This window comes from Coregonus lavaretus (genome assembly GCF_964263955.1).
Source record: "Coregonus lavaretus genome assembly, chromosome: 15".
NCBI classification, from domain to species: Eukaryota; Metazoa; Chordata; class Actinopteri; order Salmoniformes; family Salmonidae; genus Coregonus; species Coregonus lavaretus.
In genome coordinates, this window is record NC_140002.1 from 24936399 (window position 1) to 24957533 (window position 21135).

Consider the following 21135-nt stretch of genomic DNA (forward strand, 5'->3'; position numbering starts at 1 on the left):
AGCCAGTGGGATATTATGGGGTATTGTGTGTTGATTGATGAGGAGGGAAAAAAACTATTTAATCCATTTTAGAATAAGGCTGTAACGTAACACAAGTTGGAAAAAGCGAAGGGGTCTGAATACTTTCCGCACAATTTTTAAGACACACATTTTGTCTCCTCCTCTCCTGACTGCATGTGCTACCATAGAAATAGAATGAGTAGAACATGCATCCAAATTCAACTCAATGATGGCATAATGGGTGGACTGGTGGCCATTGAGAGGGGGACTCCCTAAAAACACACCACTTCGATACAGCTACGACCAGAAGTGACTTTTCGTAGCAGGTTAAGAGAGTATTTTCCTAACCTTAACCTACTTTTCCCAACCTGCTCCGTTGATTCTCCTAACCTGCTGCTTAAGTTCTCCTAACCTGCTACGAAAAAGTCACTTCCGGTCATAGCGGTATCGAAGTGGTGTGTTTTTTTAGGGAATCTCCATTGCGAGGAGCATAGCAAGAAGTAAAAGCAAGTGTACCCATCAATATGTGCTGTGATTTGTTGATTAAACTCAACTGACATTACAAAACATACGTTCCATTGCATGAGCCACATCAGAATGAAATTATTCCAGAGTCACGGGGTAGGAGTTGTGTTCAAAAGTTGTGGAGTTGTGCTCACATTATGGGGGAAAAGTGGAGGGTTAAAAGGTGGAAACAAATAGTAGGATACCTTTCACTTTCACAATCCCCAGTGGCTGTAGCAGGAAATGATGGAGGTTCTCAGAACAGAACATCAGGTCTGTCTGCCGCGTGAGATTACACAGTGGCTCGCCAGGACAGGAGTGTCATGTGAACCTGACCTGGAACTGGCAGTAATAAGATGGTAGCGTGCCCAGATTGTCTGCCCCACAGTACATTGTTGGCGTTTCATAACCCCCTCACACCCCCCCCTCTCCATTTTATCATCTTGTGCACACAGAGACATGGATGAACTTTGATCTGAGTCAACGTTGTGTGTGAGTATGTGTGCTGAACTCTACACTACACCCATCCTATGCTATGACCCCCACCTTGTACTAGTGGCTTCCCCCTTCTGTGTTTTTGGTGCCTAAAGGACACACCCCCTAAACTACTCTTCAAGATCACCACCCCTACCTCCACCTCAGTGGATGCTGCTGAGGGGAGGACAGCTCATAATAATGGCCGGAATGGAGTGAATGGAATGGTATCAAACACAATGTGTTTGATACCATTCCATTCACTCCATTCCAGCCATTATTATGAGCCATCCTTCCCTCAGCAGCCTCCACTGCTCCACCTTCTCTCTCTCTCTCTCTCTCTCTGTCTCTCTGTCTCTCTGTCGCTCTCTCTCTCTCTCTCTCTCTCTCTCTCTCTCTCTCTCTCTCTCTCTCTCTCTCTCTCTCTCTCTCTCTCTCAATTACATGGATTTATTGGCATGGGAAACGTGTTTACATGTCAAAGCAAGTAAAATAAACAAACAAAAGTGAGAAGACAAAACAACATCAACAAAAAACTATTAGAATTTAACAGGAAATATTGCACCCAAAAAGGTTTAAAAGAGATAGACATTTCAAGTGTTATATTATCAGGATTTTAGCCATGTGCAACTGGTTATACTGTAGTACAAATAGTAGGGGAAGATTAATAACAGATAGATGTTGGTGGTATTTACATAGTTGTTTACTTGTTTGTGCTCCACTGGTTACCATTTTCTCATGGCTACAGGCCACAAATCTTGCTGCTGTGATTGCACATGGCAGATATGGGAGTTTTGTCAATGTTTGATTTGTTTTCAAATTCTTTGTGGAGCTGTGTGAAATATGTATCTCTAATGTGGTCATACATTTGGCAGGAGGTTAGGAAGCGCAGCTCAGTTTCCACCTCATTTTGTGGGCAGTGGGGACATAGCCTGTCTTCTCTCGAGACCCAGTTCTGCCCATGGCGACCTCTCTCAATAGCAAGGCTATGCTCACTGAGTCTGTACATTTTCTTAATTTTGAATCAGTCATAGTGGTCAGGTATTCTGCCACTGTGCACTTACTCTATGTTTAGGGCCAGAAAGCATTCCAATTTGCTCCGTTTTTTGGTTGATTCTTTCCAGTGTGTCAAATAGTTATCTTTTTGCTTTCTCATAATTTGGTTGGGTCTGATTGTGTTGCTGTCCTGGGGCTCTGTTTGCGTTTGTGAACAGAGCACCAGAACCAGCTGGCTGAGGGGACTCTTCTCTAGGTTCATCTCTCTGTAGGTGAGGGTTTTCTGGTGGAATGTGTGGGCATCGCTTCCTTTTAGGTGGTTGTAGAATTTAACAGCTCTTTTCTGGATTTTGATAACTAGCGGGTATAGTCCTAATTCTGCTCTGCATGCATTGTTTGGGGTTTTACATAGTAAACTAAGTATATTTTTGCAGAATTCTACATGCAGAGTTTCAATTGGGTGTTTTTCCCATTTTGTGAATTATTGGTTGATGAGTGGACCCCAGACCTCACAACCATAGAGGGCAATGATTCAAGTATTTTTAGCCAGATCCTAATTGGGACATAACGTTTTTTGTTCCTTTTGATGGCGTAGAAGGCCATTCTTGCTTTGTCTCTTAGATAGCTCACAGCCTTGTGGAAGTTACCTGTGGTGTTGATGTTTAGGCTGAGTTAGGTATAATTATGTGTGTGCTCTAGGGCAACGGTGTCTAGATATAATTTGTATTTGTTGTCCTGGCTACTGGACCTTTTTTGGAACACAATTATTTTTGTCTTACTGAGATTCACTGTCAGGGCCCAAGTCTGACAGAATCTGTGCAGAAGATCTAGGTGCTGCTATAGGCCCTCCTTGGTTGGGGACAGAAGCACCAGATCATCTGCAAACAGTAGACATTTGGTTTCTGAGTCCAGTAGGGTGAGGCCAGGTGCTGAAGGCTGTTTTAGTGCCCTCGCCAATTAATTTATATACAGCATATGTTGAAGAGGGTGAGGCTCAAGCTGCACGGCCCTGAGGAAAGAAATCTCTGTGTTTATTGCCATTTTTGTGTGTACATTGATTTTATAATGTCATATGTTTTTCCCCCAACACCGCTTTCCATCAATTTGTATAGCAGACCCTCATGCAAAATTGAGTCAGAAGCTTTTTTGAAATCAACAAAGCATTAGAAGACTGCTTTTGTTTTCTTTGCTTTTCAATAAGAGTGTGCAGGGTGTATACGTGGTCTATCTTACAGTATTTTGGTAAGAAGCCAATTCGACATTTGCTCAGGACATTGTTTTCACTGAGGAAATGTTGGAGCCTGCTGTTGATGATTTTTCCCAAATTCCTGTTGACGCAGATTCCACTGTAATTATTGGGGTCAAATTTGTGGGGTGATCAGTCCTTGGTTCCAAATATTGGGGAAGATGCCAGAGCTGAGGATGATGTTAAAGAGTTTAAGTATAGCCAATTGGAATTTGTGGTCTGTATGTTTTATCATTTCATTTAGGATACCATCAACACCACCGTCCTGGGTTGGAGGGTTTGTATTTTGTCCTGTAGTTCATTAAATGTAATTGGAGAATACAGTGGGTTTTGGACTGGTCATCTTTAATAGCTGATTCTAAGATTTGTAGTTGATCATGTTTATGTTTTTGCTGTTTGTTCTTTGTTATAGAGCCAAAAATATTTGAGAAGTGATTTATCCATACAGCTCCATTTTGGATAGGTGGCTCTCTGTGTTGTTGTTTGTTTAGTGTGTTCCAATTTTCCCATAAGTGGTTAGATTCTATAGATTATTCAATTACATTGAGATGATTTCTCATCAGCTGTTATTTGTTTTTTCTTAGTGTATTTCTGTATTCTTTTTGGCTTTTTGGATTTCTGTGTTTTTGGTTGGATATGTTTCTCAATTTCTTTCTTAGGGTTTTGCATTCTTCATCAAACCATTTGTCATTATTGTTTATTTTCTTAGGTTGTCTGCTTCACATTTTTATATTTGATAGGGAGGGTGAAAAGGTCAACATTACAGTTTGGCTTTCTACTGCCAAGTTTACACCTTCACTATTGCAGTGAAAAGTTTTGTCCAAGAAGTTGTCTAAACGGGATTAGATTTGTTGTTGCCCAATAGTTTTTTGGTAGGCTTCTACACTACTTTCCTTCCATCTATAGCATTTCTTAATAGTATGCAGTTTGTTCGGCTTTGATGCCTCATGATCACTTAGGTCTAAGTCCCTCACAATCAAGTCCTAATATTCACCAATTAGTCTCAACAATTCCTGAAAGAATGTGTGGCCAAAATATCATATCATGTTGCAGACCTGGTGCGATTTCAGAGGGCAGAGAGAGAATGTCCAACAGGGGCAGACCTCTCAAAGCCTCTGGGGTCTAAGCGTTTATGGCCCCTAGTGACAGAGTAGGCCAATATATCAGGCCAGGCTGACTAGGCTCTGTTATGGTAAGAAAGGAGGAGTTTGATTTGTGGCTGGCTCACTGTTTGTTCTGACAGACACTGGGGGAGGTGGAGGGGCCAGGCAGAGCTTGATGTGCTGCTAATGGGCAGGCATGCTGGGTTCAGGGTCCTGGGCTGGCTGGGGGTAGTGCACTGCACCACACACTGTTTCTTCATGTTTGTTTTTACTTTTCACCATCAGCCCCTAATTTAAAACAAGGCAACAGTAAACAACTCGTCTATGGCAAGACGCACCATTCACCCAAGTTTAGTCAAAATCAGGCCAGTGGTGTCTGAGATATCGCGTGGGTTAGCTAGACTCATATCCCTGAGCATATGCACCAAATTTCATAACTCTGAGCTAAACAGATCAAGTGATATAAACATGTGTCCATTATAGCGCCACCGTGAAGTCTATATGAATGTTCTTGCAAATGTTGAGTCTTGACAATGTTTGCAACATGTGTACTACATTTTGTTACAATACGAATACACTTGACTGATTTACTGTGCATTCAGAAAGTATTCAAACCCCTCGACTTTTTCCACATTTTGTTATGTTACAGCTTTATTCTAAAATGGATTAAATAAAACAAATCCTCATCAATCTACACACAATACCCCATAATGACAAAGTGAAAAAATATTTAGACATTTTAGCAAATGTATTACAAATAAAAAACAGAAATATCTTATTTACATAAGTATTCAGAACCTTTGCTATGAGACTAGAAATTGAGCTCAGGTGCACCCTGTTTCCATTGATCATCCTTGAAATGTTTCTCCAACTTGATTGGCGTCCACCTCTGGTCAATTCAATTGATTGGAATGACTTGCCTGGTTGGTAGTATCATGCTGGGGAGATGTTTTTTAGCGGCAGGGACTGGGAGACTAGTCAGGATCAAGGGAAAGATGAACGGAGCAAAGCACAGAGAGACCCTTGATGAAAACCTGCTCCAGAGCGCTCAAGACCTCAGACTGGGGCGAAGGTTCACCTTCCAACAGGACAACGACCCTAAGCACACAGCCAAGACAACGCTTTGGGACAAGTCTATGAATGTCCTTGAGTGGCCCAGCCAGAGTCCGGACTTGAACCCGATCAAACATCTCTGGAGAGACCTGAAAATAAATATCTTTTTTTTTTTTAAGGGAAATGTTTTGTCCATTAAAATAACATCAAATTGATCAGAAATACAGTGTAGACATTGTTAATGTTGTAAATGGCTATTGTAGCTGGAAACGGCTGATTTGTCTCTAACCAGAATAGAAAGAGGAGTGGGAGGCCCCGGTGCACAACTGAGCAAGAGGACAAATACATTAGTGTCTAGTTTGAGAAACAGATGCCTCACAGGTGCTCAACTGGCAGCTTCATTAAATAGTACCCGCAAAACACCAGTCTCAATGTCAACAGTGAAGAGGCGACTCCGGGATGCTGACCTTCTAGGCAGAGTTGCAAAGAAAGGGCCATATCTCAGACTGACCAATAAAAAGAAAAGATTAAGATGGCCAAAAGAGCACAGACACTGGACGGAGGAAGATTGGAAAAAAAGTGTTATGGACAGACAAATCAAAGTTTGAGGTGTTTGGATCACAAAGAACAACATTTGTGAGATGCAGACCAAATGAAAAGATGCTGGAGGAGTGCTTGATCCCATCTGTCAAGCATGGTGGAGGCAATGTGATGGTCTGGGGGTGCTTTGGTGGTGGTAAAGTGGGAGATTTGTACAGGGTAAAATGGATCTTGAAGAAGGAAGGCTATCACTCCATTTTGCAACGCCATGCCATACCCTGTGGACGGCGCTTGATTGGAGCCAATTTCCTCCTACAACAGGACAATGACCCAAAGTACAGCTCCAAACTATGCAATAACTATTTAGGGAAGAAGCAGTCAGCTGGTATTCTGTCTATAATGGAGTGGCCAGTACAGTCACCGGATCTCAACCCTATTGAGCTGTTGTGGGAGCAGCTTGACCGTATAGTACGTAAGAAGTGCCCATCAAGCCAATCCAACTTGTGGGAGGTGCTTCAGAAAGCATGGGGTGAAATCTCTTTAGATTACCTCAACAAATTGACAACTAGAATGCCAAAGGTCTGCAAGGCTGTAATTGCTGCCTATGGTGCTTCAACAAAGTACTGAGTAAAGGGTCTGAATACTTACAGTACCAGTCAAAACTTTGGACACACCTACTCATTCAAGGGTTTTATTTATTTTTACTATTTTCTACATTGTAGAATAATAGTGAAGACATCAAAACTATGAAATAACACATATGGAATCATGTAGTAACCAAAATAGTGCTAAACAAATCAAAACATATTTTATATTTGAGATTCTTCAAAGTAGCCACCCTTTGACTTGATAACAGCTTTGCACCCTCTTGGCATTCTCTCAACCAGCTTCATGAGGTAGTCACCTGGAATGCATTTCAATTAACAGGTGGGCCTTGTTAAAAGTTAATTTGTGGAATTTCTTTCCTTCTTAATGTGTTTGAGCCAATCAGTTGTGTTGTGACAAGGTAAGGGTGGTATACAGAAGATAGCCCTATATGGTAAAAGACCAAGTCGATATTATGGCAAGAACAGCTCAAATAAGCAAAGAGAAACGACAGTCCATCATTACTTTAAGACATGAAGGTCGGTCAATACGGACAATTTCAAGAACTTTGAAAGTTTCTTCAAGTGCAGTCGCAAAACCCATCAAGCGCTATGATGAAACTGGCTCTCATGAGGACCGCCACAGGAAAGGAAGACCCAGAGTTACCTCAGCTGCAGAAGATAAGTTCATTAGAGTTACCAGCCTCAGAAATCGGCAAATAACCTCAGATTGCAGCCCAAATAAATGCTTCACAGAGTTCAAGTAACAGACACATCTCAACGTCAACAGTTCAGAGGAGACTGCATGGTCAAATTGCTGCAAAGAAACCACTACTAAGGACACCAATAAGAAGAAGAGACTTGGATGAGCCAAGAAACACGAGCAATGTTACATATTACTTCAACTACCTCAACTAGCCGGTGCCCCCGTACATTGACTCTGCACCGGTACCCCCCTGTATATATAGCCTCCCTACTGTTATTTTATTTTACTTCTGCTCTTTTTTTCTCAACACTGTTGTTTTATTCTACTTTTTTATTAAAAATAAATGCACTGTTGGTTAAGGGCTGTAAGTAAGCATTTCACTGTAATGTCTGCACCTGTTGTATTCGGCGCATGTGGCCAATAAAATTTTATTTGATAGACCGGTGGAAATCTGTCCTTTGGTCTGATGAGTCCAAATTTGAGATTTTTGGTTCCACCCGCCTTGTCTTTGTGAGACGCAGAGTAGGTGAACGGATGATCTCTGCATGTGTGGTTCCCACCGTGAAGCATGGAGGTGGTGGTGTGATGGTGCTTTGCTGGTGACACTGTGATTTATTTAGAATTCAAGGCACACTTAACCAGCATGGCTACCACAGCATTCTGCAGCGATATACCATCCCATCTGTTTTGCTCTTAGTGGGACTATCCTTTGTTTTTCAACAGGACAATGACCCAAAACACACCTCCAGGCTGTGTAACGGCTATTTGACCAAGAAGGAGAGTGATGGAGTGCTGCATCAGATCCCCCAACCTCAACCCAATTGAGATGGTTTGGGATGAGTTGGACCGCAGAGTGAATGAAAACTAGTAACCAAGTGCTCAGCATATGTGGGAACTCATTCTAGCATTCCAGGTGACTACCTCATGAAGCTGGTTGAGAGAATGGTGTGTCCAAACTTTTAACTGGTACTGTATGTAAATGTGATAGTTGTTTTTTATTTTTAATAAATGTGAAAAAAATGAAAAAAAATGTTTTTACTTTGTCATTATGGGGTATTGCGTGTAGATTGTTGAGGGGAAAAAAACTACTTAATCAGTTTTAGAATATGGCTATAACGTAACAAAATGTGCCAGACCACGCCCCGTGAATGTATATTGGTCATGTTGTTTTAGGTACTAGTCTGGAAAATATTGTGTTGAGAGACCTTTGTCCATAGATGCCACTTATCAAATGTCGTGCAGATCGGTCATTCGGTACCAGATGTGTAGCATTTTAAGTGTTTTTCACAAAATTCAAAATTGCGGAAAATCCATCATGCGGACCATATGGGTCCCTAAGGAGAGGGACCTATGTTCTGAATTTCATGACTTTAGGTCAGATGGGGTGAAGGTCGTGACCTTTCGAAGTTGTTATTTTCAATCTCCTGTTATAGCGCCATCATCTAGCCAATTAGTGTAATTGTGTAAATGCCAGATCTCTATGGCAAGATGCCTCATTCACCCAAGTTTTGTCAAAATCAGGCCAGTGCTATCTGAGATATTGCGTGCAACTAGTTCGTACTAACGGACAGAGACAGATCCACAGTCCCCTCCCCGATTTCATCGTGGGGGACAAAAATCACATTATGGGTTAGGCTTAATAAATTGACCATCGGTTGACTGTTCTGACAAGGTTACTTATAACAACGATTTTATGCTAAGCAGGCACTTCTTATTTAAAACAGCAGATTACTTTCTAAACCTAGATCAATGGCTGTTTTTAAAAGGAATGTGTGGGACTGGTTGGCCAGTATGTTCTGATAATTGTGCTGAAGATTGCCTACTTGCTAGCCTCGCTGACAGAGACAACTTACTTGCAGTCATGTATAGTGACTCTGGAGGCTGGTATTCCCAACACTGCACAGCTGCCTAGAAGCTCTTCTCGACGCTGTACACCTTGATTGTAGTAATTGCCTAGGTAATTATTTTGAGAAAACCAAATTACTTTATATGTTGTCATTTAAAGCATTGCTACATGGCTATATAACGACATATAAAGGAATTAACACAAAAAAGTTACATTCACCGAAAAATGTTATAACCTTCCGACCTGTGCATAGCAGTAATGTTAATGCTATCCGGGATCCTTGGGACGTGAGCGATTCATTAGAGGTGGAAAATAGTCATTTTTTTGGTTGCTTGTACATTTTTATTTAGACCTTTTTTTAGAAGTACATACCGGCCGTGACGGCAGTAAATGACGATAGTTAGTAATCGAAACTCCATTTTTGGTGAGTAACGCCCGTATTTTGACATTAAGCTTGAAAAGCTGTTGCATGGCAAACTGAAAGGCTGCTTCCTGGGCTTAAAGGAGATTCGCCATATCAATGTCTCCTGTAAAGCCAGATTCTGGTTCAGGAATACATAGGCTACTCAAACAAATCAAAACCATAAGCTGTTTTCTATTGTAAACCCACCTTGAGATAAACACACTAAATGAACAGAGACATTTAGTTCCACGAGTCTTAAAATTGCTGGTGCAAAGAACATACATTCATCATCTGGATGGGCAGTTAAAAAGAGTGCTCGAACATCGCCAGACAAATCGCTTGTTTGAGACGAGTTGAATTGCTTGTCTCTACATAACATAAATTTAAACAATTGTTTACGTGACTTTGCTGAATTCTGCCTTTAGTAAATGCATTTTATCCAAACAAAGTAGGACAAAAGTGCTACGAAAATTACAAATAAAACATGCACTATTTTCTTTACCGTTCTTATAAACATTCCGCATTTTCAAAGTCTCATTTTCCAAAGGTTCCGCCAAAAGTAAATATTCTGCTACATTTCCTGTTTCTGGAACGCAACATAACATTTGAACACCCGACCATGTATAATATGTAGTTACAAATACACAGAAAATTGGCATAAGTAAACGAATATCCATTTGATATGAAATTCAGAAATGTTCTAATTATAACGTTAGTTAGGCATCTGAAAGTTGCCCGTTTCTGTTGCATGTGTAAGGTTAGGTAAACAACCAACCGATCATTTGTAGACAAGTAATGTATTAAAAAATTAAAAATAAAATCTAAACTGTGGACACATTATTACTTATATTTTTGTTATGGATAAATCATAAATCAGGATCAACAAGCATGTTCTGTGTCAGGCGGGAGCCACAATTGATATTTAGTTTGCCTGTGGGAATGGTTTGAACGTTACACAACCTTATCCTCTTTGGTATATCAAATAAAAATACTTTTAAAAAATCGCCTAATTTAGACAGCATTTATTTAAAGTCTAATCACTGTTGTAATCTATCTTTAACACACACAGTAAGCACTGAGAAAATATGCAAATGTTATTAATGAAAGTACTGATTTTTTCCCCCCATATAACAATTTATACAATCCTACCAGGACATCGACAGACAAATGTGGTGCAGCGTTCTGTCTCCTACAACCGTCTACAGTCCGTCAACTGCGGATTTACAAGCATCTGCCCTATAAGACCAATAAGAACACATTTACTTCTTACAGGGTATTTTTTTCCCGAATGTGAGGTGAGTGTCTATCTCTTCATATGTGCACAGAAGTTACATGTTTTTAAAATAGGGCAGAACTTTGGGTTGCGTTTTGCTAGCAAGTTAGCCACTTTAGCGTACTATATCGAGGCTGCAAATTTCCCTTTGCAAGATGGCGGCTTGCTTGAGAATTCTAAGGTGAAATATTGTAGCTATCAACACAATGTCGTTTCGCAGCATCCAATGTTTTTATGCACTTTATAAGGTTCAAGTATGCTGTATTTTACATATTTATGGAAAATCAATGCTAATTCGTAAATTCAAACTAAAATTAAACGCACATATCCTTCAATTCAGCAACAAACAATTTATATTGTAAGTTAGCTAGCTTACCCAGTTAGCATACAAGCTAACAAGGCAAACAACACCTGAGGAAGGTGTAGACTGCGAAAAGCATTACATTTGTCAAGTTGCTACTAATGTTTGCAGCTGTAATCTTGTTTAATACGTTTAGACAATCATAACTAATAATTGATTTCACCTTATGTAAAACGTTTCGCGCCATACAGTAGTATCTGCAAACTATCTAGCTAAGCTAGCTAGGTAATCATGGCATGTAGGCTAACTAACGTGATTACAAACTAGCTAACGTTAGCTAACTAGATAGGTAACTATTATTGTAAACGTCTGTATAACCAACATCATCAGCAAACCCAAAAGTAACCATTTGCATCTTTCATGGAGACACCATCCATGGTTAGTCAATAAATTGCGCTAATATGATCTTAGTGTGGTTTGTTGCAATATGTGCTTGTTATTTATTCAGCCTCAACAGTAGGTTTTGTCCTTGCAGCTGAAATTCAACATCTGGTCCTGCCTGTCAACAAACTGGTATTAAAGGATAATGAGTTATATAAGATATGATGTTCTGTATTGATGAGAACTCACTACTGAGGAGAATGTAAACTAGTTCAATAATGTAAGCTGGCCTAAAGATACAGACTCAAATAATCCCGTTTATTTACAAAGTGCACACTTAACCAGTGTCCTCCTCATTGATTGTGAGTTGGTTATGATTTTATTTGTTACTTTTTATGTCAAATGATATTGAGGGAAGTGGAAGAGACTCATTCAACACTTTAATTGGTTGTTGTGATGTTGCATTGCCTTAGGTTTTATAACTGTTACATTTCTTACAGAAGATAATTATTGTGCTGTCCGTGTGGGCATGCAGAACAAGCATTAGAAATGCACTGGGGCAAGCTGCCACTTCACCTTGAATTTTGGGCCTTGTTTGCACTCGCGGCTAGTGCAATTAGTTTTCTGTAGCCTCTATCCAAACTGTATCAGAGATGGTTTACAATCAGATTAAGAAATTCCCATGAGAGGACTAGATTTTTTTTTAGTCTCCATGTTTCCTCTTAGGCTAGGTGGTGTGTAGAGTTAATTCCAAGTATTAATTTGGATAGCGTTTCAGCAGCATATTTTAAGCATTTGAAGGAAAAACTCACTCAACACAATATTTTCTTCCCTCCAACATACACCTGTCTTTTTTTTTTTTGAAAAGCAGCATGGCATTGTAGATGCATAACAGTTCATGATTTGTCTGACAGATTAATCCTGGCAAAAAGTGTGCCAGGTTTGGGATTCCTAGCATTCTTGTCGTCGCCATATCTGCCTGGATGACACCCCATGTAGCAGAAGTTTTTGACAAATCCTAGATTTTAAGAGGACCGGATGTTCATCAGATCAAGATTCAGGCTTTCCTTCTCAAACAGACTCTGTACAGGCTGCCACTTGTCAGTGTAACTCTGAAACTATAGGAAGATAGGGACCTTAAATGTAAGCGGTTAAAAAAATTACATTATAGCATGGCATTTCAAAATGGTGTGTGTGTAGTGTGCTCTCTTTATTGGACAAGGAGGAGGTTTGCCCTCTATGAGGTTTGCTCCAGAGAGCCCCTCCGTTTACATTTACATTGGGCTCCAACCTTGCAGCAGTCTCCTACTAAACTGCCAGATCCTCCCTTCCAGACTTCATGCTATCATCAGATAAATGTAGGACATCGATGGATGCTTGTATCTATGCTGCATTCTGCAGTATTAGAACCCTGCACGGGCATGAATTTTAAGCCTGAGCCCTACCCATGCCTGTGACGTTCAGGCCCTAACCTACCCAGGCCCGAATGCATCTGCCAAATTTAAGGCCCTGTAGGTAAACCTGTAGGTAAATCCATTAGCTGCTCCTCTCCGTCTGTCACTCACTCCCTGCACGCTCTGCATGCTCTCTACTCATGGCAGGTCTGAGTCTGTGAGTAAACATAGCAAAGGCTCTGCTTGGGCTGCTCTGCTCAATGAAGAGACATGAGAGAGCAGTTAGCTGTTAGCTACTTTTCATCACTCTAAACTCAGACAAATTATTTTCTGTGAAATAATCTCTCCTGTCTTTTTTGACGAGGTTGAAGCACTTCTGACACCATGTTATGATCTTAGTCAGATATGAGCTGTACTGCGCAGCAGAACATGAGAGAATAGTTCAGCTTCAAAATGTTTAATGATACCCGAGCCTTGCCCGTACCCTAGTTATTGATGAAAAAACAGGCCCTAACCTGACGTATAATGTCGAGACCCGTCGGGGTCGGGTAGCAGAACTCTATACAGTGAGGGAAAAAAGTATTTGATCCCCTGCTGATTCTGTACTTTTGCTCACTGACAAAGAAATGATCAGTCTATAATTTTAATGGTAGGTTTATTTGAACAGTGAAAGACAGAATAACAACAAAAAAATCCAGAAAAACGCATGTCAAAAATGTTATAAATTGATTTGCATTTTAATGAGGGAAATAAGTATTTGACCCCCTCTCAATCAGAAAGATTTCTGACTCCCAGGTGTCTTTTATACAGGTAACGAGCTGAGATTAGGAGCACACTCATAAAGGGAGTGCTCCTAATCTCAGCTTGTTACCTGTATAAAAGACACCGGTTCACAGAAGCAATCAATCAATTAGATTCCAAACTCTCCACCATGGCCAAGACCAAAGAGCTCTCCAAGGATGTCAGGGACAAGATTGTAGACCTACACAAGGCTGGAATGGGCTACAAGACCATCGCCAAGCAGCTTGGTGAGAAGGTGACAACAGTTGGTGCGATTATTCGCAAATGGATGAAACACAAAATAACTGTCAATCTCCCTCGGCCTGGGGCTCCATGCAAGATCTCACCTCGTGGAGTTGCAATGATCATGAGAACGGTGAGGAATCAGCCCAGAACTACACGGGAGGATCTTGTCAGTGATCTCAAGGCAGCTGGGACCATAGTCACCAAGAAAACAATTGGTAACACACTACGCCGTGAAGGACTGAAATCCTGCAGCGCCCGCAAGGTCCCCCTGCTCAAGAAAGCACATATACAGGCCCGTCTGAAGTATGCCAATTAACATCTGAATGATTCAGAGGAGAACTGGGTGAAAGTGTTGTGGTCAGAATACCAAAATCGAGCTCTTTGGCATCAACTCAACTCGCCGTGTTTGGAGGAGGAGGAATGCTGCCTATGACCCCAAGAACACCATCCCCACCGTCAAACATGGAGGTGGAAACATTATGCTTTGGGGGTGTTTTTCTGCTAAGGGGACAGGACAACTTCACCGCATCAAAGGGACGATGGACGGGGCCATGTACTGTCAAATCTTGGGTGGGAACCTCCTTCCCTCAGCCAGGGCATTGAAAATGGGTCGTGGATGGGTATTCCAGCATGACAATGACCCAAAACACACGGCCAAGGCAACAAAGGAGTGGCTCAAGAAGAAGCACATTAAGGTCCTGGAGTGGCCTAGCCAGTCTCCAGACCTTAATCCCATAGAAAATCTGTGGAGGGAGCTGAAGTTTCGAGTTGCCAAACGTCAGGCTCGAAACCTTAATGACTTGGAGAAGATCTGCAAAGAGGAGTGCGACAAAATCCCTCCCGAGATGTGTGCAATCCTGGTGGCCAACTACAAGAAACGTCTGACCTCTGTGATTGCCAACAAGGGTTTGGCCACCAAGTACTAAGTCATGTTTTGCAGAGGGGTCAAATACTTATTTCCCTCATTAAAATGCAAATCAATTCATAAAATTTTTGACATGCGTTTTTCTGGATTTTGTTGTTGTTATTCTGTCTCTCACTGTTGAAATAAACCTACCATTCAAATTATAGACTGATCATGTCTTTGTCAGTGGGCAAATGTACAAAATCAGCAGGGGATCAAATACTTTTTTCCCTCACTGTATATGCGGTGTACAGTTTAGGGTATTTAATAGGGTACACAAAACAAAAACTGCAACCTATAATGTGATTGAAATTGTATACTTTGTTAAGTCCAACACTAAAAACATGAACATACAGTGCATTCAGAAAGTATTCAGACCCCTTCACTTTTTCCACATTTTGTTACGTTACAGCCTTATTCTAAAATGAAGAGAACCTTAACCTGACCCAACTATTCTCCTCCCGCTCCTGCTGGCTTTCGCAGATTCTGCCATTACTCTCCTGAAGTTGCCGGTAATAGGCTACACGAGGAGTCAGCAATCTTTCTCATGTGGAATGCCAATTTATCTTACGATTTTTACCAATCTGTGTGCCAGTTATGGTTTTCGTATGCACATTTTTGTGAAACAGTTTAATTTAATTTATAGTAACATCTTCATATCTCAAAATCATTGTCATGTGGTTAATCAAAGTTCTATCTAAATGAAAATGATACAAACCTAAAAAGTAACTATTGTTGCCATTGCCAACTATGTAAAAATATCCTACATAAAGCCAACAAATTAAAACATTGCAGCCTGCAGGTAGAAAATATCCTGATAAAAATAAATATCCTATAACTCACATTGGCTACACATGGCCTATCTGCAACAAACTTGATTTTTTTTATCAACTATTAACTTTGATCAGGCCCGAAGCTTGCGCTAGTGAATTTACAACATTGTATAAAATATTCTGGGCCCTCAGTTTCCTGCGCCAGTGAGCTCAGGACAAACACAGTTGTAGGCTATTTGCGCAAGGGATAAGAAGCAGTGCTTGACTTGAGCAGGAGTACCGGCACCTCAAATTTTCTACTGCTTGAGCTCCTGTTCCTCTTATAGAATATTAGCTCAAAAGTACTGTGGAGCTCCTGCACCTAAATGTAAACAGTACCAGCACCCAAAATGAGTACCGGAACCTATTTCAGTCCAAGTCAAGCACTGATAAGAAGTAATCAGATAGGCCTATTTTGTTAAGTGTTCCACTGGATCAGAGCATAAAATGTTTCCCTTTCACGCTGAGTGGTTATCGAAAGGGAGAGAAATTGAATGATTTTTCAAATACTTTGAGGAACTATTGTAATTCTCAATGGATGTAAAAACACTTTTTTGCTTGCTATTTGATGTGAAGAAAACATTACTTTGAGAAGCTCCACAGGTCTTTAGTGGTGGTGCGTTAAGCCAATCAGAAATACTATCAGATCCCCAAATGGGCACATTTTATATGCCTACATTTGCACACAGGCCAGGTAGCCTATAGGCCTACTTCTATGCGTGCGTGTCCTTACTTAACATTGACAGGAGCGCTCCAAACAAAAGACAATGACTAAATTGACAACTCGTAAATGGAATGAAATAAACAAAACTTGTTTCTCACAAGTGTAGCATAGGTTGTGCACTCTTCTGACAATGTCCTCTTGGACAATGATAACGGGAAGACTGGAAGAATAATATTGAATGCATTAACAGAAATTACCATAACCAAAGTAACAAACATTGTAGATTAGGAATTAACGGTAAGTGTACTACTGGTGGTATGTAATGGGGAATTGATATACACTAACAATAAAATGCAAACAGTTCACACAGTTAAGTTATGAAACTATGAATGTGCACAAATGGTGGGAGAGACCGAATTCTGAAGAGAGAAGTGCATTGTGCATCTGGGCACATGGTCAATCCGACGCCTGTATTGGCCATGCAGAATTTACGGTGATACGGCCTCCGCAGAAGTCAGGGCATTCATACTACTTGCGCTTCGCGGAGAAGTACAGAGCTGTTGTCAAGGAAGTGAGTTTGTTTTCTACAGGATGTACCGCCCCCACCTATCGTCAACCAATCATGTCAATGCGGAGCTATACAAAGCCATACGCATTGTTAAAACATTTAGGAGGCGCATGGCGATGCGGTGCGGAGCTCGATTTGGCCTCTGCATGCTTCTGGAGGCTATGCAATTGCGTCACACCCTTCATATGGAGACTCCAACCACATTTTCGGATCAAGCATAAATTTAATTTTAGTCTGAGATGGCCGCAAATATATACAGTACCAGTCAAAAGTTTGAAAACACCTACTCATTCCAGGGTTTTTCTTTTTACTATTTTCTACATTTTAGAATAATAGTGAAGACATCAAAACTATGAAATAACACATGGAATCATGTAGTAACCAAAAAAGTGTTAAACAAATCAAAATATATTTGAGATTCTTCAAAGTAGCCTCCCTTTGCGCACTCTTGGCATTCTCTCAACCAGCTTCATGAGGAATGCTTTTCCAACAGTCTTGAAGGAGTTCCCACATGCTGAGCACTTGTTTGCTGCTTTTCCTTCACTCTGCGGTCCGACTCATCCCAAACATCTCAATTGGGTTGATGTCAGGTGATTGTGGAGGCCAGGTCATCTGATGCAGCACTCCATCACACTCCTTCTTGGTCAAATAGCCCTTACACAGCCTGGAGGTGTGTTTTGGGTCATTGTCCTGTGGAAAAACAAATGATAGTCCCACTAAGCGCAAACCAGATGGGATGGCATATCACTGCAGAATGCTGTGGTAGCCATGCTGGTTAAGTGCCTTGAATTCTAAATAAATCACTGACAGTGTCACCAACAAAGCACCCCCATACCATTTACATTTTAGTCATTTAGCAGACGCTCTTATCCAGAGCGACTTACAGTTAGTGAGTGCATACATTATTATTATTTTCATACTGGTCCCCCGTGGGAATCAAACCCACAACCCTGGCGTTGCAAACGCCATGCTCTACCAACTGAGCTACATCCCTGCCGGCCATTCCCTCCCCTACCTTGGACGACGCTGGGCCAATTGTGCGCCGCCCCATGGGTCTCCCGGTCGCGGCCGGCTACGACAGTGCCTGGATTCGAACCAGGATCTCTAGTGACTACCATCACACCACCTCCTCCATGCTTCACGGTGGGAACCACACATGCGGAGCATCCGTTCACCTACTCTGCGTCTCACAAAGACACAGCGGTTCGAACCAAAAATCTCAAATTTGGACTCATCAGTCCAATTGACAGATTTCCACTGGTATAATGTCCATTGCTCGCGTTTCTTGGCCCATGCAAGTCTCTTCTTCTTATTGATGTCCTTTAGTAGTGTGTTTTCTTTTTACAGCAATTCGACCATGAAGGCCTGACTCAAACAGTCTCCTCTGAACAGTTGATGTTGAGATGTGTCTGTTACTTGAACTCTGTGAAGCATTTATTTGGGCTGCAATCTGAGGTGCAGTTAACTCTAACTTATCCTCTGCAGCAGAGGTAACTCTGGGTCTTCCTTTCCTGTGGCGGTCCTCATGAGAGCCAGTTTCCTCATAGCGCTTGATGGTTTTTGCGAATGCACTTGAAGAAACTTTAAATCCTTAATGTTCCTTATTGACTGACCTTAATGTCTTTTTAAAGTAAAGCTGTTCTTGGCAGAATATGGACTTGGTCTTTTACCAAATGGGGCCATCTAATGTATACCACCCCAACCTTGTCACAACACAACTGATTGGCTCAAACGCATTAAGAAGGAAATCAATTCCACAAATTAACTTTTAAGTAGGCACACCTGTTAATTGAAATACATTCCAGGTGACTACCTCATGAAGCTGGTTGAGAGAATGTCAAGTGTGCAAAGCTGTCATCAAGGCAAAGGGTGGCTACTTTGAATAATCTCAAATATAAAATATACTTTGATTAACACTTTTATTTGGATTACTACGTGATTCCATATGTGTTTTTTCATAGTTTTGATGTCTTCACTATTATTCTACAATGTAGAAAACAGGAAAAATAAAGAAAAACATTGGAATGACTAGGTGTGTCCAAAGTTTTGACTGGTACTGTGTGTGTGTGTGTGTGTTACTGCTCGACCAAAACAATCTGTCTACCAACAGCTTAATGACCGAACAGTCGACTAATTGGGGTCAGCCCTAATCCTGTTTCCGTTGATCATCCTTGAGATGTTTCTAGGACTTGATTGGAGTCCACCTGTGGTAAATTCAATTGATTGGACAAGATTTGGAAAAGCACACACCTGCCCTTTATAAGGTCCCACAGTTGACAGTGTCCCCAAGGACACAGTGGCCTCCATCATTTTTAGGTGGAAGAAGTTTGGAACCAACACGGCTCTACCTAGAGCTGGCCGCCCGGCCAAACTGAGCAATCGGGGGAGAAGGGCCTTGGTCAGGGAGGTGACCAAGGACCTGATGGTCACTCTGACAAAGCTCTAGAGTTTCTCTGTGGAGATGGGAGAACCTTCCAGAAGGACAACCATTTCTGCAGCATTCCACCAATCAGCCATTAGAGTGGCCAGACGGAAGCCACTCTTCAGTAAAAGGCACTTGACAGCCCGCTTGGAGTTTGCCAAAAGGCACCTAAGGACTCTGAGACCATGAGAAACAAGATTATCTGGTCTTATGAAACCAAGATTGAACACTTTGGCCTGAATGCCAAGCGTCACGTCTGGAGGAAACCAGGCACCGCTCATCACCTGGCCAATACCATCCCTACGGTGAAGCATAGTGGTGGCAGCATCATGCTGTGGGGATGTTTTTCAGCGGCAGGGACTAGAAGACTAGTCAGGATCGAGGGAAAGATGAATGGAGCAAAGTACAAAGAGATCCTTGATGAAAACCTACTCCAGAGCGCTCAGGACCTCAGACTGGGGTGAAGGTTCACCTTCCAACAGAACAACGATCCTAAGCACACAGCCAAGACAATGCAGGAGTGGCTTCAGGACAAGTCTCTGAATGTCCTTGAGTGGCCCAGCCAGAGCCCGGACTTGAACTCTGGAGAGACCTGAAAATAGCTGTGCAGCGACGCTTCCCATCCAACCTGACAGAACTTGAGAGGATCTGCAGAGAAGAATGGGAGAAACTCCCCAAATACAGGTGTGCCAAGCTTGTAGCATCATACCTAAGAAGACTCTAGGCTGTAATCGCTGCCAAAGGTACTTTAACAAAGTACTGAGGAAAGGGTCTGATTACTTATGTAATTGTGATATTTCATTTATTTTATTTTATAAATGTGCAAAAATGTCAACCTTTTTTTATGCTTTGTCGTTTTGGGGTATGGTGTGTAGATTGAGGCAAAACATTAATTTAATCCATTTTAGAATAAGGCTGTAACGTAACAAAAAGCCCATGGGGCGGCGCACAATTGGCCCAGCGTCGTCCAGGGTAGGGGAGGGAATGGCCGGCAGGGATGTAGCTCAGTTGGTAGAGCATGGCGTTTGCAATGCCAGGGTTGTGGGTTCGTTTCCCACGGGGGGCCAGTATAAAAAATGATGTATGCACTCACTAACTGTAAATTGCTCTGGATTAGAGCGTCTGCTAAATGACGTAAAGGTAAATGTGGAAAAAGTGAAGGGGTCTGAATACTTTCCGAATGCAATGTACATAAGGAAATATTTATTTGCTCTTGTTTGTTTACCTAGTATTTAATTTTCAAAGGAGAGTGACAAGGCTAGGCAGTCTCTGAGGAGACTAATCTTGGTCAACCATAATACTTGACCTAATCCATTACCAACTGATTCATATGGTGCATCATAATCCAATACAGTTCAGATGTAGCTCAGCTGCAGAAAAACTGCAACTGCCACAATGCATATTCAATAGATTTGTGCATGAATTGAGTTATTGAGCTTGTTTTGGCTGATTTCGCCGGGCTACAGATGACAATCTATTTCCCTTCCATTTGGGACATATTTTATTGTACTGATCAACAACATTTGCATAGAAGTAGCTTTTGTAATTTTTTCCCAGAAGTTACGTCATTCACGAGGCAGTCAGTGTGCTGAGGCAATAGAGAATGTTTGGGTGAGAGACGGAATAAGTGAATGCCACCAAAAACGTTATTCAATCAGCATATTTAGCATAATGGTTAGCAAATCATCACGAACAAGGTACTAGGGTAGTGAATTGATGTTATCTTTAGCTGTCAGCTAGCAAGGAAAGTTAGCCTACAAAGCTGGAAGCTACCGGTATCTTCTTCCATTGTAAAGTGTTCTAGCCTGTTTTGCAAACAGCAATTAACAGTTTCAACATTTCTACATGCCGTGTCATATTATTAAAGTGTGTTAACTACTGTGCAGCTTGAGTGGGGAGCTAACATGCACCAGCCCCCCAGTGCAGGCTAGCAAT

At 41.4% G+C, this 21135-nt stretch overlaps 1 protein-coding gene and 1 pseudogene across 6 annotated transcripts in view; one reads left to right on the top strand and one right to left on the bottom strand.

The window, feature by feature from the left end:
* LOC311142494 (N-acetylglucosaminyl-phosphatidylinositol de-N-acetylase-like) overlaps positions 1 to 9972 on the bottom strand; it is a 33723-nt pseudogene extending 23751 nt beyond the window's left edge. The window contains exons 1-2 of the transcript XR_014615536.1: positions 9663 to 9972; positions 9060 to 9159 (exon numbers count right to left, since the gene is read on the bottom strand). The product of XR_014615536.1 is annotated as an N-acetylglucosaminyl-phosphatidylinositol de-N-acetylase-like (transcript). The remainder of the gene's footprint in view (positions 1 to 9059; positions 9160 to 9662) is intronic.
* Positions 9973 to 10616: 644 nt separating this feature from the next.
* LOC311142499 (nuclear receptor corepressor 1-like) overlaps positions 10617 to 21135 on the top strand; it is a 127629-nt gene continuing 117110 nt past the window's right edge. For all 5 annotated transcript variants that reach the window (XM_084178148.1, XM_084178150.1, XM_084178149.1 and 2 more), the window contains exon 1: positions 10617 to 10750. The gene's annotated coding sequence lies outside the window, so the exon portion shown is untranslated. The remainder of the gene's footprint in view (positions 10751 to 21135) is intronic.